Source organism: Schistocerca gregaria, chromosome 2 (genome assembly GCF_023897955.1).
Source record: "Schistocerca gregaria isolate iqSchGreg1 chromosome 2, iqSchGreg1.2, whole genome shotgun sequence".
NCBI lineage: Eukaryota > Metazoa > Arthropoda > Insecta > Orthoptera > Acrididae > Schistocerca > Schistocerca gregaria.
Window position 1 is genome coordinate 647,986,189 of NC_064921.1, and position 25,606 is coordinate 648,011,794.

Below are 25,606 nucleotides of genomic sequence, written 5' to 3' on the forward strand. Positions count from 1 at the left end.
TGGTCGCACGGTTCCAGACTGAAGCACCTACAACAGCTCGGCCAACCAATTAACTGTAGTGTTTCATCTGTTATCCTTGGTTTCTTAGCACTTGCCTTCTTTCCCACTTCCGTGATTCTTCTTTTTAGAGATGTCCATTCCTCTTCTGCTGTACTTCCTACTGAGGTATTCTTTACAGCTGTACTTATTGCCTTAGAGAAATTCAAGCCTGTTTCATCATTCCTTGGTACTCTTGTACCCAATTCCTTTGCGTATTGGCTATGCCTGACCAACACCTCAAACTTCAACCTATCCTGTATTACAACTACATTGTTATCTGTCTTTCATCTGCACCTCGTTGACCCTTACAGTCAGTATCTAATTTCGGAATCTGAAATCTTCCCGTATCTCCCAGCATTCTCCAAGTATACCCCCAGCTCCTGTGATCCTTTAACAGGGTATTCGTTATTAGTAGCCGACATTTATTGCAGAAATGAATCAGTCTTTCTCCTTCCTAGTTTATACGACCAAGACCATGCTGTCTCGTAACCCTTCTTTCAGCGCCTTCCCCTACAACAGCATCCCTGTCTCCCATTGGTATTAGATTTCCATCTACCCATACATGATGAAGAGTGATTCAATATTTTCATATGCCCTCTGTATATCTTCACCTTCTGCTTGCGATGTTAGCATGTATGTATGAACTAGTGGTGTCGTCGTTGGTCTGCTGTCAATTGTGATGAGACTAACCATATCACTGTACTGTTCTCAGTGACCCACTCCCTTGATAAACCCTATTCCCGCCATACAATTTTCTGCCGCACCTGGTATTAACTTGTGCTTTGATGCCCAAAAATCCCTAATTTGCTTTGTACATTATAATTTAGTAGCCATTATTACATATGGCAGTTATAAGAATCGAGGGGTATGAAAGGGAAGCAGTGGTTGGGAAGGGAGTGAGACAGGGTTGTAGCCTCTCCCCGATGTTATTCCATCTGCATATTGAGTAAGCAATAAAGGAAACAAAAGAAAAGTTCAGAGTAGGTATTAAAATCCATGGAGAAGAAATAAAAACTTTGAGGTTCGCCGATGACATTGTAATTCTCTCAGAGACAACAAATGACTTGGAAGAGCACTTTAACGGAATGGACAGTGTCTTGAAAGGAGGGTGTAAGATGAACATCAACAAAAGCAAAAAGAGGATAATGGAATGTAGTCGATTTAAGTCGGGTCATACTGAGGGATTTAGATTAGGAAATGAGACACTTAAAGTAGGAAAGGAGTTTTGCTATTTGGGGAGCAAAATAAGTGATAATGGTCGAAATAGAGAGGATATAAAATGCAGACTGGCAATGGCAAGGAAAGCGTTTCTGAAGAAAAATTTAACATCGTGTATAGATTTAGGTGTCAGGAAATCGTTTCTAAAAGTATTTGTATGGAGTGTAGCCGTGTATGGAAGTGAAACGTGGACTAAGTAGTTTGGACAATAGAATAGAAGCTTTCGAAATGTGGTGCTACAGAAGAATGCTGAATATTAGATGGGTAGAACTAATAAGGATGTATTGAATAGAATTGAGGAGAAGAGGAACTTGTGACAGAACTTAACTAGAAGAAGGGATCGGTTGGTAGGACATGTTCTGAGGTATCAAGGGATGACGACTTTAGTATTGGAGGGCAGCGTGGAGGGTAAAAATCGAAGAGGGAGACCAAGAGATGAATACACTAAGCAGATTCAGAAGGTTGTAGGCTGCAGTAGCTACTGGGAGATGATGAAGCTTGTACAGGATAGAGCAGCATGGAGAGCTGCAACAAACCAGTCTCAGGACTGAAGATCTCAACAACAACATTATTACAGAACTAATCGACTATACACGGTTTCCATAACCAACGACTGTTCCTCGTTAGTTACAGCAACCGACTGTCACCGTCCTTACGCACGGAGCCTCTGAAAGTGGCGCCGCTCCGTCGGACACAGAACAGGCCTCCTTCCGCTGGAGACAGGGGTAAACAAAGCCGCTTCCGCTGCCCCGTTCGGCCGCGTCCGGCTGTTCGACCGTCAGTTTCGGCGCTCCGGCGGCGTTTCGTGACGGAGCGGCAGCCCCCACTCTGCCGTATTCGTATCCACTATGCATGAGCTCGTGAAACTTGCAGCCGCTTGAGTGGTGAATTGAATTTCGCTCTGGAGAGCTGATGTGCTTAAGAGGTGACGCAGGCACTGCTACCACAGGCGCATTTCACTGTTTCACCAACACAGCTTTACACCTGGCTTTGGGAAGTTTAACTACGTTCTTGTCGCAACTCGTGCCCTCTGAGATCGAAATGACGGTTCATTTGTTGTAGTGCACGTAACTGAAGTTTCTATTAAATTTATACGGTCTAATGAATGTTCTCATCACCTGGAATTCGAACTTCTATTGGCGGTAACGTCCTGGGGGTATGGATTAAAATGGTTCAAATGGCTCTGAGCATTATGGGACTTAACTTCTCAGGTCACTAGTCTCTTAGAGATTAGAACTACTTAAACCTAACTAACCTCAGGACATCATACACATCCATGCCCGAGGCATGATTCGAACTTGCGACCGTAGCGGTCGCGCGGCTCCAGACTGTAGTGCCTAGAACCGCTCGGTCACTCAGGCTGACGGTCTGGATTTGCAAGAGCAAATTCAGGATTTCAGCAATACAGTCGTGTGCGCCTCCATCCTTCCCACCCACTCCACAAAAAGGCCTAGATTGGGAGGTGAAAGTGGAATTGAGTCCACATTCAGCAACAACGGAAGTTATAGCTTTTGGTTTCGTTTCTTTAGAGACGCTCTCAATGTGAGGCCACCACCAATTATATACAATTGCACGTAATTCTATGTTGTAAAACTGGCTTAATACCTGAAACCTAGGTTGTACCAAAATAAGTTTTGCAAAATGAGACAGTAAGTACGATATTGCAGTGCACTTGCTACTTCGCATTACGATGCAATATTCTACCAGACATGCATCCATGCTTGTAGTATTTTATTTATCCGCTGACATCGGGAAAGAAACTTTAAAGTAACATGTCTCCTCTCTATGGGCATCTATATAATGTATTTAAAGGATGAAGGAATACAGTTTGTAGGCACATGGTTGATGACATATGGACGTTTGGGTCCGGCAACTAGTCTTGTTCCTACAGCCTAGTGGCAAGGCGACAGCTCGCTGTAAGTGGGAAGCGTGGATTCGAATTCCAGCCCAGCACAAATCTTCATTGTCATTCAATTATCCAGCTGATGGTTGTTCATATTCTCAACGGCGAATGCATTTCACGTAGGACAATAAGTGTTTGATTAATAGAATTACAATATTTCAATAACGCTTCAAATCTGAATCAATCAAAATTAGTAGTGTGGTTTTGAGGGTACTCGGAGAGTCTAAATCTTTGTGCGATTTCCGATATCTTGGTGCCTCTTCCTGCCCCCTCTCACCTATCCCCGACACCTGCACCTCTCCCCTCAAAATCCTTAAGTGTAATATTGGTGTATTTACATGTTGGTGGATACTGGCGCGTACTGCATGACTGCGAAGTGTAAGTCAAGCGGGTTTAATTAATAACATCCTGTCAGATGTGAGCTGCAGATGAAGGAATTATGCAGGCAACAGAATGTGGATGAGCTGCATGTGACAGACTTCAGAAATTTCCATGAATATTTGCTGCAGACATGAGATGACGACCCCTCACATCTGCGGAAAGCAAGTTTGTGTTGCAATTTGTAGCCGCTCTGCACTGTCTTGGGCGTTCACACTTGCGGCCGAAGGAAGCACTAATGCTTGCCTTGGTGCCAAGTGGGGTTCCGACCACAGCGAGCTGGCACTCGTAAATATCTATACTCTACAGTAAGAGATGTGGTGCGCCCCATCCTTCAACTGCCACACCAGACAGTCCAGTGGACCAGCAGGCGCTGACTGTACATGTGCGTGTCAACGTCGCTTACATCACACTTGCTTTTTTTTCACAGACGTAAACTAATATTTTAGTTCTAACAATATTACAACTTTTATTATTTATTTTATCTATATACCATCTCTTTCGTACATTTTCTCCCGGGCGGGGTCAGGGATTTTCTCTGCCTCGTGATGGCTGGGTGTTGTCTGTTGTCCTTAGGTTAGTTAAGTTTAAGTAGTTCTCAGTTCTAGGGGACTGATGACCATAGATGTTAAGTCCCATAGTGCTCAGAGCCATTTGAACCATTTTTTTCGTACATTTTCCTGCTAGATTACGTGGGAGCACACTGCATAGTTGCTGTAAGAGAAATCATAACTCACACAAAAAATTTAGGTATTACATTAAAACCACAAAACGCTCGTTTGTCATCAGCATAGGAGCAAAAAGAACTTGCAAACAGTGCAGACATCTCGTGGCAGCAAAGTAAAACCTACACGGCTTACTTGAGATGTCTAATGGTTCTCTTCATTTCCATGTGACGGCAGAATGACCAGTCCATTAGATAGTTAAGGTAACACCCACTCAGGTGAACAAATTATAATGTTTACATGTTCCACTATCCTTTCAGCTACATATATTATTGTTCAGTGTAGTGAGAAGAAGACAAAGATTTCTGGTCAGATGAGGATAGGAGAATATCAATAGCAGCAGAAAATGGTATAGCAAGAGAAGGATTCATTATGAATGCGAAGGTAGGCGAAGATTATGTCACTGAACAGTTCAGTGATAAGGTTGTTCTTATCACAATCGACAGCATATCAACACCAACAACAATAGTTCAGGTATACATGTCACATTGCAACCTGAAGATTATGAGATAGAGGCAGTGTGTGAGGATATCTAAATTATAATACAGCATGTAAAGGGATATGAAAATCTATTAGTCATGGGAGACTGGAATGCCGTTGCAGGGGAAGGAGTAGAAGAAAAGGTTACAGGAAAATATGACCTTGGGGCAAGGAATGAGAGAAGAGAAAGACTGAGATCTGTAACAAGTTTCAGCTAGTAATAGAGAATACTCTGTTCAAGAATCACAAGAGGAGGTTCACTTGGAAAAGACCGTATGATACGGGATGATTTGAGTAAGATTGCATCAACGTCAGACAGATTCCGAAATCAGATACTGGATTGTAATGCGTACCTAGAAGCAGATAGACTCAGATCACAATACAGTAGTGACGAAGAGTAGGCTGAAGTTTAAGACACTAGTCAGGAAGAAACAATATGCAAAGAAGTGGGACACGGAAGTACTAAGGAATGACGAGAAATGATAGAAGTTCTCTAAGGCTATAGATAAAGCAATAAGGAATAACTCAGTAGGCAGTTAAATTGAACAATAATTGACATATCTGAAAAGGGCCATCACCGAAGTTGGGAAGGAAAACAAAGGCATAAAGAAGGTAACAGAAGGAATTCTTCAACTAATCGATGAAAGAAGGAAGTACAAAAGTGTTCCGGGAAACTCAAGAACAGAAATACAGGTCGCTGAGGAATGAAGTAAATAGGAAGAGCATGGAAGCTAAGACGAAATGGCTGCAGGAAAAAGTGAAGACATCAAAAAGGAAATGATTGGCGGAAGGACAGACTCGTCATACAGAAAGTCAAAGCAATCTTCAGTGACATTAAAAAGCAAGGGTAATAATATTAAGAGTGCAACGAGAATTCCTCTGTTAAATGCAGAGTAGAGTGTGGACAGGTGGAAAGAATACATTGAAAGCCTCTATGACGGGGAAGATTTGTCTGATGTGATAGAAGAAGAAACAGGAGTCTATTTAGAAAAGATATGGGATCCAGTATTAGAGTCAGAATTTAGAAGCGGGTAGGAGGGATAGATAACATTCCATTAGAATTTCTAAAACAATTGAGGGGGGAAGTGGCAACAAAACAACTTATCACGTTGGTGTGCAGAATGTCTGAGTCTGGTGACATACCTTTTGACTTTCGGAATAACATCTTCCAAACAATTTCGAAGACGGCAAGAGCTGACAAGTGTGATAATCACCGCACAATCTGCTTAACAGTTTATGTATCAAAGTTACTTACAAAAATAACATACAGAGGAAAGAAACAGTAAATTGAATTTGCGCTAGCTGGCTATCAATTTGGATTTAGGAACGGTGAAGGCATGAGAGACGTTTCGGTTAAAAACTGAAGCAAGACTACAGAAAAATCAAGACACATTCATAGGATTTGTCGACCTGGAAAAATACTTCGACAAAGTAAAATGATGCAAGACGTTCGAAATTCTGAGAGAAGTAGGGGTAAGCTATATGGTGAGACAGGTCAGCCAAGAGGGAACAATAAGAGTGGACGACCAAGAACGAAGTGCTCGTATTAATAAGGGTGTTAGGCAAGGATGTAGCCTTTCGTCCCTACTACGTAAACTATACATCGAGGAAGCAATGATTGAAATGAAAGGAAGCTTCAGGAGTAGAATTAAATTCAAGGTGAAAGGATATCAATGATAAGATTCGTTGATGACATAGCTGTGCATAGTGAAAGTGAAGAAGAATTATATGATCTGCTGATGGAATGAACAATCTAATGACTATAGCGTATGGTTAGAGAGTAAATCGAAGCAAGAGGAAGGTAATGAGAAGTAGTGTAAATGATAACAGCCAGAATCTTAACATCAGGAGTGATGGCCACGAAGTAGACGAAGTTACGGAATTCTGCTACCTAGGCAGTAAAATAACCAATGGCGGACGAAGCAAGGAGGACATTAAAAGCACACTAGCTCAGCAAAAAGGGCGTTCCTGGCGAAGAAAACTCTACTAATATCAAATATCGGCCTTAATTTGAGGAAGAAATTTATGAGAATGTACGTCTGGAGTACAGCATTCTATGGCATTGAAGCATGGACTGTGGGAAAACCTGAACTGATGGGAATCGTTGAAATTGAGATGTGGTGTCACAGACGAATGTTGCAAATAATGTGGCCTGATAAAGTAAGGAATGAGTAGGTTCTGCGCACAATCGGAGAGATAAGGAATGTGAGGAAAACACTGATAAGGAGAAGGGACAGGATGATAGGACATATGTTAAAACACGAGGAAATGACTTCCATGATAGTAGATGGAGCTGTAGAGGGATACAATGTAGATGAACACAGATCGCAATACATCGAGCAAATATCTGAGGACGTAGTTTGCAAATGCTACTCTGACAAGGAGAGGTTAGTACAGGAGAGGAATTCGTGGCGGGCCACATCAAACTAGTCAGAAGACTGACGACAAAAAAAATGTGGTTTATCAGTAAGAGAAAAATTTTCACTACTCATTGACTTTATATTCCTTATTGCTTTAACTATAGCTTTATTGAACTTCAAGAGAAACCCCTTCAATCACTAGTACTTCCGTTTCCCACTTTTTTGTATATGGTTTTTTTCTGACGAGCCTTTGAACTTTACTCTACTTTTCAACACTGTATCTGCTGCTTTGTATACCTCACAATCCAGCATCCGATTTCGGAATCGGTCTGACAATGATGTAATCTAACTGAAACCTTCCCGTATCTCTCCTTTTCCGGGTATATCTCTTCCTCTTGAGATCCTTGAGCAGAGTATAATAGCTGAAATTTATTAAATCACTCAATCCGTCTTTGTCATTCCTTGTCCCATGCCCACATTCTCCTTTAACCCTTTCTCTCAGTTCTTCCCCTACAGATGCATTCCAGTCCCTCACGAATATTAGATTTTCATCTCCCTTTATTCACTTCATTACCTTTTGCATATCCTCATACATTTTCTATGTCTCCTCATCTTCAGCTTGCGAAGTCGGCATGTATATGTGGACTATCTTTGTCGGTGTTGTTCTGTTGTCGACGCTGATAAGTACAATCCTATTACTGGACTGTTGACAGTGAGACACGCTGTGCCCTACCTTCCTGTTCATAACGAATCTTACTCCCTTTATAGCATTCTCTGTTGCTGATGACATCACCCTACACTCATCTGATAGGAAATCCTTGTCTCCTTTCCGTTTTACTTCAATGACCCTTACTATATCTTGAGTGTTTGCATTTCCCTTTTTAGATTTTATAGTGTCTCTACATCGTTCAAACTTCTTACATTCCACGCTCTGAGTAATATAACATTATCCTTTCGTTCGTTATTCAGTCTTTTCCTCGTGCTGACCTCCCCTTTGGCAGTCCCATGTCGGAGATACGAATAGGGAACTTTTCCGGAATCCTGTGCCAATACAGGTCATCATGACACTTTTTCAGTTACAGACAACAAGTCCCGCGGATACACGATATGAATCTAATGCAATGTTTTCTACTGCCTTCTGCGTCTTCATGCCATTTATTATTGCTTATTCTTCCGCCTTTAGGGACAGTATGTCCCCCTCAAGGACAAGGGTCTCCTGGACCCCTGTCCGCTCCTGCACCCTCTTTGACCAGGAAGTTGGCAGAATGTTTGAGTGACTGATTATGCTGGAATCCTCGGCCGCCAAGTGTCATTATTAATAAAGGTCTCATCGTTGCAGGAGTTCGAATCCAGGACCGAGGCCTTTTGACTACTAATCAACGAATTTTTATCTCTTTTTGTTCGTTATTGCTCGTTCTATTTTTTGGGGGTGGACGTCACATGACGCTTGTTCAAGTTCATTGTTAATCGATTATCCCAGTTTTTGATTGGTTTTTACGGAGGGCAGGTAACCCTCTGACCGAACACGCTGAGCTACCATGTAGGCACACTTAAACTATCAGACCACCTTTATTCTGTCACAACTAAAATAAGAGAGGGTAAGATTATCTGAACTAGCTGCGTACCCTGCTGAGAGAAAAATCAGATGAGCGTCGAGAATAGTCGAAACAAGGTAGCCATAAAAAAAGTTTCCCCTTCCAGATCTTAATGTTTCGACTGCTGCACACGGATCACGTCTGACCATTGTCGTGTAGCTTTGTTAAAAGTAACTTTTTTTGACACTGTGTGCAACAGATGTATTGCACTTTTAAGGAATTACTGTCATGTTTAACAGAACAGATGAGTGGTAATTGCCTACACCACCATCAGCATCATATAGACAAATGATGCCACAGGTAAACAGTTTTTTTGACATACTTGATAGCAAAATTGCAGCGTCATGGTAATCTCCATCACGGATTTCAACACATGAAAGCATAAGACGATCCCCTGAAGCTCCCACTACCCTCATAAGCCCCACACTTTCGTCGTCACGTCCTCCAGTAGCAGGCCACACAACCTCACACAGCTGTGCAAGTTCATGTCTTTAACATAGCTGTGACCGAAAACAGCACATGCCAACATGTAGACAATCAGATGTTATTCACATCACCTACACACAGACAAATGGGCTATCGGATGCGATGCCACACAACCACATCACGTTTGAAAGCAAATGATATAAACATTTCGTTTGCCTCACAGCCTGCCATTGTACATGCTGTACGCTCAAAACTCAGTGTAAGTGGGTTGAAAGAAGTCATTTATCTGTAACAAATTAAATTTTGTCCATAAGAATATGTTTTTGAAGCAGGGTGCAAAAGAAAAGTATAGTCTACCAAGACACATCCTCACCATGTTTGTAATGAAATGAAATGCTATATAAAAAAACACACTTGATATCAGCTGACTAAATGTATATCTGTGTAAACCTAGCACAATCTGTAAACAGTCTGAATACATGTCAGTTCTTTACGTTTTCCAATTCTAAACAAGCAGAATGGGTAGCTGTAATTAGGAAATTTATACTACGAAACATAATACTAATGGGAAGTGGCCTCAAACTCAGCGCAATTAGGTGACAACAGCCACAGTACTGTTATTTGAATGACTTTTTACATAAAAGTACATGTGCAGTTATTACTGAGGCCGGTAAAATTACTTATTAGGAAGTGAACGTGTGCAAGAAGCAGCGTAAGTCAAGTATTTCGTTGGTGAAATGAAAGGTTCAGTCAACTTACATTTACCTCGCATCCCATCAGTTGTTGCGGCAGTACGTGTAAAGATTACTTACGAAGCAGATATGAGGCTGCTAAACATAAAAACAGTGCAGTTGTTTTGCTGTTGCTCTACTTATTTAAATAATGATGACAGTTTGGATTGGTACTGATTCGTAGCGTATTGAAGATGGTGGCAATTGTTTAAATGTGATGCAGACCTAAAAAAGTTTAAGTGCGTTAAAAAAGAAGATCAATTTAAGAAAATTAATTGACAGTGCTCAAACCAGATTATATTTCTACTGTCGCTACCTTTATATGTGCAAGTATTCTATAATATGATAAACCCAACTAACAGCAAAGCTCTTGGCTACAATTTTGGCAACTGAAATGTTATAGTATTTAGTAGAGTCAAAGCAAACAGCATGTATTAAACACTTTCTGTGCGAGCTCTTATTTCTCTTAAAGTTGCTCTGCAAAGTGCTCCCGCTTGGTGAGAAAAAGTTGCACAAAATATTGCCAGCCTGTACAACAAGAAATAAATATTATTAAATTATTATAGTTAAAAATGTGCATGCATCCATACAATAAAAAATGAGTTTAGATGGAAACTGTGTGGTTGCATGTATCTATGCAGCGCAGTCAGATAAACCGGACTGACGAGGTGCTGTGTCCGAGGGCTACCGTGTGCCACATCTTGTTGCTCATGGCGCTGATGGTTGTGAGTGGCGTATCACAGCAGACAGATGCAGTTTCGCAGCCAGCATTTTCTCTCTCTTCAGCTGCCTGCGGCATGGCACTCGATCGTGAGGCAGAACAGATTCTTTATAATGAGATCATCGTAATCCAACTAAATTTTGTTGCCGACATGTGGAATCATCTTACACATGCGGTACATGTGCACGAATATTGCTGATGCCCCTATGTGCATGTCTGACCTGAATCCTGTTGCCTGCTGAAGCCCTTCTCTTGCAGCTCTCATGTGGCAGGATGCTACAATTTAATTCCACTTCACTGGGTTTGAGGAGAGATCTGGTAAATGTACAGTCTTTCCCTTTGTCCTCATATCTGCTATCCTGAATCCACCATCTTAAATTGACTACTGCCCTGGCACACCCGATAAAGCGTTTCACATGCAGGACTCGACCAATTAATTCTATTTGCCTGGACTAAACAATTAACTCCACTTTGCAACCAAGCAGCCTGCATCAGTATCGTCTACGAAGAGGACAAGGGAGCGAGGTTGAGGGGAGGGAAGCAGAGTTCCTGGAAGTCTTACAATAATGCAGGCTGTACCAGCACTCTCGAAACGACTCGACTAAAATATATTCATATTATTGTGCAGAGAATGGAGAGTAAGAGTTGCAGCTGCAATAGAACGCACGAAATTTCCGTTTCTTACTGCCTGCTCACACACATATGATGAAGCACTATAGAATTTAGGTGGTACATAAGATTTCGATAGTATTGTAAGAAGGAGCAAGTAGTACGGATTGAAGATACTCATAGGAAAGAAAGAAGCCATGAGGAAATTTGAGAAGGAAGTTCCAGTTAACTAACTGCTAAACTGAAAAAAGGGGAACGTAAAATACTTTCTGCTCATGGCGAGTTTAATAAGATGGAATGTAAGTTCCGCGAATGAAATATTGGGGGAGATATCTATATGAAAGAGAGCATTTGACAAGGTGAAGTTGTTACTAACATCTAGAAGACTTTCAATGCCCCTCAGAAAAGGATCTGATAAATGTTATGTCAAGAGTGTAGTTTTGTGCAGCAGTGAGTAATGGACGTTTAAAAAAAAGGAAAGAAAGATACACTCAATTTTTTAAAAAAAAAAGAAGAAAAACGATGCACCAAGAAGGATTTGCCGCAATGGAACGGAAGTTATATGTAATGTTCATGCACGTAAAGACTAATGATTAAAATTTAAGAAAAACTGGAGGATTATTGAAGTTTCACAAATTGAGCGCATCAGTAACACGTTGATCCATCTCCGTGACATATACAGACAGTTATTCGGCTTGACATTGTTTAACAGACTTATTGGATGGCCTCCTGAGGGGTATCATTCCAAATTATGTCCAACTGGCTCGTTAGAGCGTCAAAAACTGGAGCTGATTGGAGGATGCTGCCCATAAAGCTCAAATGTGGAGAGGTTCGACGACCTAGCTGGCTAACGGCTTAGCAAGCATGAAGACAAGCAGTGAAATGTAAGCCCAGGACTGCTTGCCATTAAGTGCAAAGAAAGTCGGTATAGATTAATGTCGAAATTTCGCTGTACTGTACCTGGAAAGTCATAGTACGGGAGTGTTCGATAAGCAATGAAACACCCACTTCTTTCTCGGCCATTTTCGCTTAAAAAAATTGCAGAATTTTTTGTGGGACTTCGTAGGATATTTCTGCTAGAGCTCTTAAAGCTCTATGAAGTTCCGATGGTTGGCAGTGCTATAGAGGGTGAAGAAAGATTCGCGCACTCGTACTTCGCAGAACAGCTAATCACACACTGGCAATACAAAAATTGTTTGTCATAAAATTTACTGCTGCGCAAATTTCGGGCAGTAAATGGACGTTAAAGATCGACAGTCTACCAAAACGGTAATCACATGTACGATAACTGTCTGTGACATGCTACCGCAGCAATGTTGTACAGCTTGCGCAGTGGGTACCGTTTTGGTTTAGCTTAGAAGAAGTAGAAGTCAAGAGCTCGATTCTCCGTGTAGGTTTTTTTTCTTTGCTAAAAGTAGTCTGCGTGGTACGCTATCTTTCGTCTTAATCGTCGTACAGAGATTACAGTGGGTCTTCCAGAAAACATTTGCGTAGTGGATGCTAATGGTTTCGCATCATTGCATCTTCTGGACTGTAAATCTGTTTTCTGTGTGCCCTCCCCAATGGTCCCATCTTATTTGAAAAGCACGTTGCAAGCCCTGCTAGTGACGTAGGGTCCTAACGAAATGTAAAGGACCTAAACGTGGCAAGAATACAATGGGGGAGGATACACACAAAACAAGTTTGGAATACAGCAGAGGCAATGGTGCAAATGAATTTGCGTCAACGACATGCAAAAGGTTTCTTTAAAAGCTCACCGATGAAAACGATTTGACGTAGTTCCATTTCTGTGTTCGTAAGACGTAATTGCAAATGTTTTGCATAGGACCCACTGTAGTTGCTTTAAGACGGTCAAGAGGCCAGATACCGTACCATGCATACTACTTATAGCAAATAAAAACAAATATTCGTCAACCCAGAATCGAACCATTGCTGACAAAGAGAGTTACCTTAAATGTGATTAGAGTGTTGGCAGATTGCCAAATTTTAACTTTCATTTACTGCCCGAAATATGCACAGGATGAAATTTTGCGACTGACTTTTTTATATTGCCAGTATGTGAGGAATCGCGCTGCAAGTACGATTGCGTGAACTTTTCTTCGCCCTGTATGTACCATTCGAAGTGGCGACTGTACCGGATGTGAATTCGAGGAGCAGATCTGTCATATAGTTTCTTTTGGCTGCAAATCAGAGCGTCGTAGACATTCAGAGAGCTGTCAGTGAACAAAACATCGTTGAGTCGCTGGACGACGCTTCTGTTACCATCGCAACAAGGCCGCGAAACCTTTCCGATATCCCACGTACCGGTCGGCCGCGCGCAGCTGCCTCTCCTGCAGTGTTGGGACGTGCGGACACTCATTCGACGTAATCAACGGATCACTATGTAACACCTCGCACCTCAGCTGGACGTCCTTGTTGGTGGTGGTAACACCACCACCGGTTGGCGTACTGAAAGGTGTGTGCCCGCTGGTTCCTCGCCGACTTACAGACCGTGAAGAGATTCCATCTGTTTGACCCAGTGACGGATGCTCTTCACGGAGAGCAGTAAATGAGTAATGTGGAGGTTATTGATGCACCAAGACTTTGGATTCGACGTAGAGCAGTATAGTGGCACCATACGGACATATAGCTCTCCCATTGAGGCCGTCGTATTGAAGGCAGATAATGTTGAAAAATAAGATTTTGTATTAAGAGAAGTGTGTAATAATATTGTGTACAGGAATCCTGAATGAAAGTACCCGGCCTACAGAAAGAAATGTGTTGCACTAGTTATCGAACGCGCGCTGTATAACAAAGAAAGAAGCATAAGTAGTACTTTACAGTAGTACGTCACATTACAGGTGTTTTACTAATGTAATGCTTCTATGAGAAAATGAAATACGTGTTTCTTGTAATTAATACATGGTAACCAATTGCGACGCTCAATCACGTTTGTCTGTTTTGACTGATCCACAAACGCCCGATCTCTGCTCACATATGGGTAATTGGCTGGTGGCGGCTGATGTTTACTTGTTGCGTCAGCACGGGGGTAAAGCGCTGAGCACCGACTGGGAACTAACGAGCAGAGGCCGCTGATACAGCAATCCCTCTACCGTCCAACCCCCCCCCCCCCTCCACACACACACACACACACACACACACACACACACACCGTTCATGGCTCTGATGCTGCGAAAAAGTCCCACTATCAAGGAAAATCCTTTCGTGTGCGGCATCAGCCCTTGCCGTACATTAAATTACAACGGTTACTAGGTTTTCGCCTTGATGAATCAAATCAATGAAAGAAACGAGAGAGATAAATTGCTTCGATGGTAATGATTACGACGTACTCGCTCTCTTGTAGGTGTCTGGTTAACTTTGGACACATCTAGTACTGATAATACTGGTACTTCGTCGCTGAAAACCTACCCCATTAGTAAAAAATGTTTCGTTACTGGGTCAATAAAAACTATGGAAACTTTAGATTGGTGTGTATAATAGTTTAGGTGTTCCTCAGTCACTTCCACTTACGCACAAAACAGTACGTTCACACAATCATGTGAAATCGTCAGAACTCTCCTTTCTACAAATTTAAACATAGTTGTTTCTCAGCTATCGTATGTATTTTTCAGATATAGTAATTATACAGCCAACCGGTTGCAGATAACTGTTTGGCACATTGGTCTAGTTTTCGACACCTACTAAGGGTGTTGTCAGAATGAAAACAGAGAAACCGTATAATTACATTGCGAGAAAGCAGTTGTCAGGACATGGATGTGTGTGATGTCCTTAGGTTAGAAATAATTAAACCTAACTAAGTTCTAGGCGGCAGATGACCTGAGAAGTTAAGTCGCATAGTGCTCATAGCCATTTGAACAATTTCTAGGGGACTGATGACCTCAGAAGTTCAGTCCCATAGTACTCAGAGCCATTTGAGCCATTTTTGAAAGCAGTGGTCAGAATTTTTAGCATAGCTAAACAGTAGTGTAATTTTACAGTTTCTGAAAATCTAATTCTAATGAAGTCACCTTTAGTAGGTGTCGAAATCTAGGTCAGTTATTTGCAACCAGTTGTCTATATCGCACGTGACCTCCTGTGCTTTATCGAGCTACATGAACCATGAGAGACCCATTCTGCAATTCTTCGTGTTGTGGTAGGTTAGTATTCTCGTCACCAAGCTCGACATAAGACTTGCTTTGTTCATCAATTCAATCAACATGCGGCGGGCGTCCACACACCTTCGTTTTTGCTCGGGAATCAACATACCTGACAAACTTAGCACATATTTTTGTCTTCTTCAGAACGTTGTGAAGAATATTTTAACACTTCATTAGAGATGGTCGGCTCCATTCCGATTTTTGATACGACAACGTTGACATAATTAGTCCCCACGTCCACTTCCTAACACTACCTGCTCACAACTTACTGTTCGGATGCATACCTCTTGTTTATATTTGTTAGTCTTAGTAGTCACCGTAGTAATTTTTTGGTGCCGTGAGTAAGCCAGGAGTAATGCCTGCCCGGCTTGCCGCTGCTTCCCGAGGGGGAAGGCTTGCCGGTCCCTGGCACGAAACCGCCCTTTAAAGGCGGATTTCCATCTGCCTTAGCGAATGCGGGCTGGTTACCCTTACTCCGTGTCAGTTACACTATGTCGGCGATTGCGATGCAAACAATGTCCCCAAGTACGCGTACACCGTCATTATTGTACCATGCAAACATTGGGGCTATGCTCGTATTGTATGGAACTTTCCCCGAGGGGTCCACTGGGGTCCGAACCACACAATAACCTTGGGTTCGGTACGGAGTGTCGGTGGGGTGGGTGGACTGCTCTGGCCTGTTGTGGGGTTGTGAACCACTGAGGGCTACGACGGGACGAAGCCTCTGCATCGTTTTTAGGTCTCCGGTTTAAATACACAGTACACACAATACAAGCCACGAAAAAAACAGTCTCGGAACTTTGAGTGACGGTGAAGATGGAAGCAATATTACCTACAAATCTGTTGGAATTTACTCTAAGCTTTATTTTCTTCACTCACCAGACACTAATGGAAGACTGAAATGGTGGCCGTGACAATGAGCACTTAAGTCTTTAGTGCGGGTGGTAGCGGCTCGTATGGATCCATATGGTACGGAATCGTATGCTTGAGAAAACATTGCTGTATACGGATATCACATGTCATTGAATATATGCACATCCGAGACTAGGTGCGTCCATGTTTCCATCCCTATTATAGATCCGGGCTTAGGACCGCAATTGCTACGTTAGAAGTGCGTATATTTTGTTCAATGCAAATTAACTTTCATATTATTGTTTTATATAACAAGTACAGAAATTAAATTTTCGTAAAATCATGGCCATCTCCGTTCTTCCCAACAACATCCAGCCACGCTTAACAGCAAGGAAAAAAGAAATGCATTTTCATACCTAGTGATGGGTGGTTGTGCTATGGTTTTCCTGCTTTAATATTATTCAGTTTCATTATATGTGCCGTTATGCTACTCTACCTATTTTATTAATTCATTTCATTAGCAGTTGACAGACGAGAAACATAAGAAAAATGGAAGTATCGGTTCAATAAAGTCATGTTTATACGTTATTTTGGTCACAGCACATTGTGAAAACCCAAAAAAAAGTGAAGGACAAACTTGTTTCGACAAGTGTTTACCGCTCGTTTATATTTAACATCGACAGACGATATAGCAACGAGGACATGCTGCTATTGGTCCGTCTTATCAGTGTTCAGGCTAAACCGTTTAAAGAAAGCATAAAGAGACCGTACATGGTCGAACAAAATGTCCTTGGGGTGGCATTCATTATATACCTCTAATCATACCTTGATACCAAGTAAGTGACAATTCTGATGTGACGAGTTACGTATGGGTGCTGTTGAAGACTATCACAGAGCAACGTCGGATGCCACTGTTGCAATGTGCACTGTGAAAGAGCACCAACCTGTTTCATTTGGGAGCTGCATCAGGAAGAGACATAAAAAATGATGACCTTGGACAGTCTGTACACATTCACGTATTTTAGGTTGCAATAACTATTCTCGCTCTGTCTAAAGCTGTAATGTCAGCAGTTGTGGAAGCGGTTGGCGGGCCACAAAAAGAATAATGTGTCACATAAGTAACACGCAGGTCTATAATACGTACATTCTAATATTATAGTGAACACTAAGGACAGTTTTCTTGCTTAAATATGTTGCACATTAACAAAAAAAAATCATTTCAACGTTGTAGAGGCTTATGGGCGATGCAGGAGCTTCCAGCATGTCTGTACTCAAAAGAATAACGCTGGACTATGCACAAGGACGCTAATGAACACCCAGGGCACCGTAGCCGGCAGCTAGGAAGGTAACAGACAGCTATTACTTACAACTGCTTGTTGTAAGAAGTGCAAGTAACGTCCTTTGTACTTCTATACTAGAGAAGTGTAGACAACTAGGACATAAAGCTACAGCAATAATGAAGAATGCTTACAGAGAAAGATGGAATAGGTCTGTGACCCCATTTAGAAAGTGATGTGCGTGGATGTATAGAATTCTTATAAACAGTTCATAAACCTGAATAATTCTGAGAGAGATACTGGGAATACGTATACAACAGAGACTCGAGATTGGATGACCCAGCGTAAAAATTTTGTTACAATACAAATCAAGTTACAGAAGAGGGGAGTTTATGGAGACAAAAGAAGAATTAAAGAAACAATTAAGAAAAACATAAGAAAGGATGCCCCCGCCAATGAATTACGGTTGAACTGCTGAAATACGGAAGAATGCAACAGAACAACGATTCCTGCATTTGATAAATATATGCTGCCTTGGAAATAAGATATTGGAGCAGTGAAGGATAGGAAATATAGTAGGAATTGTCAAGAATGGAACAGATCCAGCACAAAGAATTACAGAGGAACTAGTATTTTTCACAGTGAATAAAAAATATGATATGGTACTCATCGCTCGTTTGCCACCCACGGCATAGGCCAAGTTATCTGAAGCTTAGATTGCGTTTCTGAAAGGAAGATCTAATTCAGGTAACACACACAGCATAAATAGAAAATTGGAATGTAACGTTCCGACATGTAATGCGTTTGTCGATTCTGAAACGGCGTCGACAATGTAGACAGAATACTAATATGGGAAATTTTACTTTTAGAGAAAATAATCGGAAATGGCGGCCGAAGACTTCGGCTTAAGAAGTCATTGTTCTGCCAGCGGCCTTGTCAGAGAGGCCGCATGAGAGCACAAATGTTTAGCGAACTCCCTTGTCCTTTGAGAGGAAGCTGACCTCAGAGAGAGATTGAAGTAATAACGGTCCACAGCATTAGGAAGCAGAATGCATTGGTAACCACTGCATCAAAGCTGCGTAAAGTGTGTTCGCAGGGCTCGTGACCTTTAATTGAAAAGTGTCATGATGATTTCTCCATTGAGAAAATATTTCGGACTTTCCACCATTCGGATCTCCTGGAGGGGATAGCCCATTTAAAGGTGACCATGAGAAAAAGTGTGAGTAACATACGGAAGGGTAATATTCAACGAGTTGAGGCCCGGAATCTCGGAAGTTTAATGTGGTGGAGAGGCCACAATGTCTGAAAATGGAACCGAACGTGGTAGCACCCGCATTTGGGAGAACTACAGCTAAAAGCCAGCGACAGGCCTCAATGATTTATGTTTTCCATGATTCTATAAACCGCTTAAGGCAAATTCTGGGATGATTCATTAGAAAGAGCGTAATCACTTTCCTTCTCCAGCCTTCCTTCGATCGAGCTTGTGGTCTGTCTAATGGCCTCGTTGTCTTTCGGGCGCTAATCTCCGCCCTCTTCCACCTCCTACTGAAAAGGGAGACGTTAAGACTCACTCTAGATACAGTGGGAGTCAGTGAAGTGAAATGGAAAGATAAGGATATCATATCCGAAAACTGCAGGGCAGTAGCAACAGCAGCAGAAAATGGCATCAAGAGAATAAGTTATCAAAAGGAGGGTAGGGCAGAGGGTGAACACTTCATGGATAAGGTTGTTCTCATCACAATCGACAGCAAACTAGCACTGACAATACTTCAGGTACACACGCCGACGTAGGAAGCAGGAGATGAAGACACAGAAAGTATACGAGGACACTGAACGAAAAATTCAGAACGAAGAGAAAATGAAATCAAATGGTCATGGGAGATACGAATGCAATTGCACGGGAAGTACTAGCACAGAGAACAAAGAGCTACGGGAGGACTTCGTAGTAGGAATGAGAGAAGAGAAGGATTATCTGAATTATGTGATAAATGAGAGCTAGCATTAACAAAATCCGCTAAATCCATTTTTCGTCGATTTTGAATTTAATATACAACCGGTATAGCTCTTTCAGCGCCTACTCGATGGAATAGGTTACACTTAGCATTATACTACACTCAACGTCCGGAAGATTCTACACTTTATGCAAGTGTAAGGCAAAACGTCAATTTTATGAACATGTGATGGACGCGAGCAAAAGTTAATGTATTACGATTGCACAAACACACGATCCAAAGGGAGAACTTATACTCAACTTTAGGCAGTAGTAAATCTTCAGCCTAAAACAAGCCTCTCGTTGAATGGAATAGAGAAATCGCGTGTTAATTGAGTCCAGACGACCCTGAGTTCAAATCCTGAGATTTCCCTCACACTGCAAGCTCGCGGGCCGAGGTTTGCTGGCGTCGACCAATACACACGTTTCTGAAAACATGAGCACCAGACCCCTGCAGTAAATACAAGTTACACAAATATATAGAAAAGCAATACCTTAATATAGGCATATTACAAGTTAACCAATGAACAGAATTAAGGAACTTAGTTTCCTTTGATCCAAAAAAAAAAAAAAAAAAAAAGTGTCAGTCCACACCCAATGACTTAAAGTCCACCTTACAATGTAATCTGTCTTTCCTGAATGGCTGACACCACATAAATCAAACTGTAGTACCTAACGTGACAATCAACCTTCTGATACGTATTTGAAATTAGAATAGAAAAGTAATATCACTTCAATAGGTCGCTAATGCAATAGGCACGGCCCTAAGTCCACAGACCAAAATACACAAGGCCTCTATCCGACCATAAAACACAATGTGACCTATATTTTTCATGGCCATTTGCCTTCCATATACATTAGACATTACTAATAAACAATAACTACCACTGAAACTTCCTGGCAGATTAAAACTGTGTGCCCGACCGAGACTCGAACTCGGGACCTTTGCCTTTCGCGGGCAAGTGCTCTACCATCTGAGCTACCGAAGCACGACTCACGCCCGGTACTCACAGCTTTACTTATACCAGTATCTCGACTGCTACCTTTCAAACTTTACAGGAGCTCTTCTGCGAACCGGGCATGAGTCGTGCTTCGGTAGCTCAGATGGTAGAGCACTTGCCCGCGAAAGTCAAAGGTCCCGAGTTCGAGTCTCGGTCGGGCACACAGTTTTAATCTGCCAGGAAGTTTCATATCAGCGCACACTCTGCTGCAGAGTGAAAATCTTATTCTGGAAATAACTATCACTAATTCGTAAAAGCAGAAAATTCTAAATCTATAAATTACGAAATGACATTCAAGTAAACCAGCTCCCTTCAGCGTGTCACTAAGCACCAAATCCAAACTAACAATTGCGAGTCGCTATTTCTAGCGACTTTAGTAAAATAATTTCATGGCCATTCCAGAACATAGCTTGTCTCGCCACCACTGCAGTGAATGATTTGCTGGCCACTAGCACGAGTCAACAGTCCGTAAGTACACAATGATAATCACTATATATAGAAGGAAAAACCTACCACAAAAGCTTTGAGATAAATTTTTTTCTTCTTTATGTGAAATTCACACGCCATCCATCCACATAGCTCTGGAGGTATTAGCAAATCCTGGTCGCCACTGGCCAGCAGTGTCAATACAACTTTAATACTTTCCGGCAGCGGCCCATACTTCTTCGTTGCTCCAGCTCAACTGGTCCTCACGGCACACGGCCGTGCCACGTGTCATGGTGTTGCCAGTTCCCACAACGACAACATCGAAAGTACGTCACGTCACAGACTGACTAGGCTCATGTGCAGACCCACTCTACTCGACTTGCGCATGCGCGTCACCATAAATAGCCTGCCTGAAAGACGCAAAGAAGACAAGCCACACGGGCGACGATCAAAGATGGAAGTAAGAAGCGATATCGCCGGCGGCCAGAATTCCACCGGCTCAGGTGTTTTGAAGAGATTGCCATATCTTCGCCAGAAGAAGATGGGCACGAAACTCATCGAAACGTTGCGACAAGACGACGCCACCACTCGGCTGATAACCCGAGAAGAATTCATCAGTGGAATACGCCGAGAGAGACTGCAATCGCTGGTATGCTCTTTTGACTGTGTTCTGACTGGTTAGATGCGGACCGTCACGAATTTCTCTCCTGTGCCAACCTCTTCATTTCAGAGTAGCACTTCCAGCTTACGTTCTCAGTCATCTGCTGCATGTATTCCAATCTCAGTCTTTCTCTACAGATTTTGCCCTCTACAGCTCCTTAAACTATCATGGGAGTCAGTCGCTGATAGCTTATGTCCTATCACCTTGTGCCTTCTCCTTGTCAGTGTTTTAGATACATTCCTTACCTCTCCTAATCTATGCAGAACCTCCTCATTCCATACCTTATCAATCTAACTAATTTTAAACATTCGTCTGTAGCACCACATTTCAAATGCTTCAGTTCACTTCTGTTCCAGTTTTCCCACAGTCCATGTCTCACTACCATTCAGTGCTGGGGCCCAGACGTATGTTCCCAGAAATTTCTTTTTCAAAATGAGGCGTATGTTTCCTACTTGTAGAATCCTCTTGGCCAGGAATGCCCTTTTTGCCAATGCTAGCTTTTGATGTTCTCCTTGCTCCGTTCGTCACTAATTATTTTGCTGCCTAGGTAGCAGAATTCCTTAACTTCATCTGCTTCGTGGCCATCAGTCCTGATGTTAAGTTACTAGCCGTTCTCATCTCTGCTATTTCTCAGTAGTTTTGTTTTTCTTCGATTTTCTCTCAGTCTATATTCTGTATTAAGTAGACTATTAATTGCATTCATTAGATCATGTAATTTCTCTCTACTTTCACTCAGGATGGCAAATCGTATCATTGATACCCTTTAACACTGAATTTGAATTCCACTCCTGAACCTTTAGTTATTTCCGTCATTTCATCTTCGATGTACATATTGAACATTAGGTGCGAAAGACCACATCCTTGTCTTACACCCTTCTTAATCCATATTTCGTTCTTGGCCATCCACTCTTGTACATATTGTATGTCATCTGTCTCTCCCTAAAACTTAGACCTACTTTTCTCAGAATTTTCGAACATCTTGCTTCACTTTTACTAGGTCGACAAATCCTATGAACGTGAGTTGGGTTTTCTTTAGTCTTGCTACCAATTTCAATGCCAACGTCAGATTTCCCTGTCTGGTGCCCTTACCTTTCCTAAAGCCAAAGTTATAGTCATTTAACACATCCTCTAATTTCTTTTCCGGTCTTCTGTAAATTATTCTTGCGAGCAAAGTCGATGCATGAGCTGTTTAGTTGATTGTGCAATAACTATCGCACGTGCAGCTCTCACAGTATCCGGAAGTTTGTGGATGATATTGTTCTACACACCAATCTGAATAGTCGATTTGTTGCCAGATACCTTGCTGATTTTGGAAATTCTGATACAGTGTTATCGATCCCTTCTTCTTTATTTGATCTTAAGTCCTCCAAAGCTCTCTTATATTCTGATTCTAATACTGTATCCATTATCTCTCCTAAATCGACTGCTGTTTCTTCTTTTTTCACATCAGACAAATCTTCCCCCTCACGGAGGCCTTCCTTTGCATTTATCAATGGAATTCCGGTTGCACACTTAACGTTACCATCCGCGATTAATTCGACTTTCGTATATACTAAGTCAGTCATTCAGACTCTCATTTCTTTTTCGACTCTTCACATTTTTCAAGCATTGATTTCATCTTAGCTTCCCTGCACTTCCTATTTATTTTATTCTTCAGCGAGTTGTACTTCTGTATTCCTGAATTTCCCTGAACAATTTTGTACTTCCTTCTTTCATCGATCAGCTGAAGTATTTGTTCGGTTACCCATGGTTTCTGTGCAATTACCTTATTTGAACCTACGTTTTTCTCTCGAGCATTTGTGATCGCCGTATTTAGAAATGTCCATTCTTCTTCAACTGTACTGCCAACTGCACTGTTCTTTATTGCGGTATTTGCAAACTCAAAGAGTTTCAAGTGTATGTCGTCATTCCTTAGTATTTCTTTGCATATTGATTCTTCATGACTAATTTCTTGAACTTCAGCCAACTCTTCATCACTACTACATTGTGATCTGAGTCTATATAAGCTCCTAGGTACACCTTGCAATCCAGAATCTGATTTCGGAATCTCTCTTCGACCATGATGTAATCTAACTCAAATATTCCCGCATCACCCGGCCTTTTCCAAGTATACCTCTTGTGGTTCTTGAACAAAGTAGTCGCTATCACTAGCTAAAATATATAATTCAGTTAGCATTTCTCCTTCATTCCTCATCCCAATGCCACATTCTCCTGTGACCATTTCTTCTACTCCTTCCTGTAAAACTGCATTCCAGTCCTCCATGACTGTTAGACTTTCATCTCCCTGTGCGTATTGTATTGCCTTTTCAATATCCACATATACTTTCTCTAGCTCTTCATCTTCAGCTTGCGGCGTGGTCATGTATTCCTGAACTATTATCGTCGGTGTTTCTTTGCTGTCAATTCTGATAAGAGTAATCCTGTCACTGAACTGTTCACAGTAACACACTCCCTGCCCTACCTTACTGTTAATAACGAATCCTAGTCCGGTTATAGCATTTTTCTACTGCTGTTGATATTACACTGTACTCATTCCTAGTCTTCTTTCCGTTTCACTTCACTGACCCGTATTATATCTAGTTTGAGGGTTTCCATTTCCCTTTTCCGATTTTCTACGTCCCTTGCCACATACGAGCTTCTGACATTCCTCGCTCCGACTCGTAGGACGTTATCCTTTAGTTGATTATTCAGTCTTTATCTCATGGTAACTTCCCCCTTCGCAGTCCCCTCCCAGAGATCCGCATGGTGGATCTACTCCGCAATCTTTTGCCCATGGTGTGATCTTCAGGAGACTTTTTCAATTACAATCCACATGTCCTTTGGATATAATTTCTGTGTCTTTAATGCAGTGGTTTTCCTTTCCTTGCCTTTCGCATCCTCATATGTTTCAAATAGCTCTAAGCACCATGGGACTTAACATCTGAGGTCATCAGTCCCCGCCGCCCGCGGTGGCCGTGCGGTTCTAGCGCTGCAGTCCGCAACCGCGAGGCTGCTACGGTCGCTGGTTCGAATCCTGCCTCGTGCATGGGTGTGTGTGATGTCCTTAGGTTGGTTAGGTTTAAGTAGTTCTAAGTTCTAGGGGACTTATGACCTAAGATGTTGAGTTCCATAGTGCTCAGTGCCATTTGAACCATTTTGATCCATTTCATCAGTCCCCTAGACTTTAGAAACTACTTAAACCTAACTAACCTAAGGAATGACAGATATACGTGCCCGAGGCAGGATTCGAACCGGCGATTCCTGATTGAAGCGCCTAGAAGCGCTCGGCCACAGCTGCCGGAGGCATGCTCATGCCGTTGAACAGTGTCCCATCACAAGGGTAACACAGTGGCCTGATCCTCTGTCCGCTCCTCAGCCCTCTGATAAGGCCGTTGGCTGAATGATGGAGATTTTTTATGCCGCAAGTCTTCGGCCACCAGTGCTGATTATTAAACTAAGCTTTAGCAATAGTGGGTTTCGAACCCGGTACTGAAGATGTTTTGATTATGAAGGGCGTAGGGCGTCTTTGACTTGTTTACGAAATTAGGAAACCGTTCGAGGGATCATTAAATATCTCCGCTACTGAAGACCATCTGTTGGAATCTATTTCTGTTTCTTACAGGATTTCAGAAGAAGGCGATGCTCCACTTTTGTTTAACTAAAAATGGTCCGGAGTGACATAAACGAAATAGGAACACAAACTGAAGAGAATTGCGCTCTGGGAGTATGATATATAAACGCGTTTTTTTTAATTAACTAAACGCTCAAACACCAATTTTTTTAAATCCATATATTTTATATATTTTTCCCTTTCTTCTTAACTATAAAAAATGGTGAAGAGTAGAGTGGTCAGTTTTGAGCCGATGGAGACGGTGGTCAGAAGTCTAAACCCGAGGCCTGGCCACGGTGCCTCCCTTCTCCCATCTCTGAACTCCTCCCCTCTAGGCTTTTCGTTTCCGGAAACAGGGTAAGTAAGCAAAATATCTTTATTTGTACAAGCATAAATACAACAGAAAGGCCATCCATCCGGCGGTATCAACTCGAGACATTACACTCGAACTGGGCAATCAATGTCTTTATTAACAAGAGTGGGAAAACA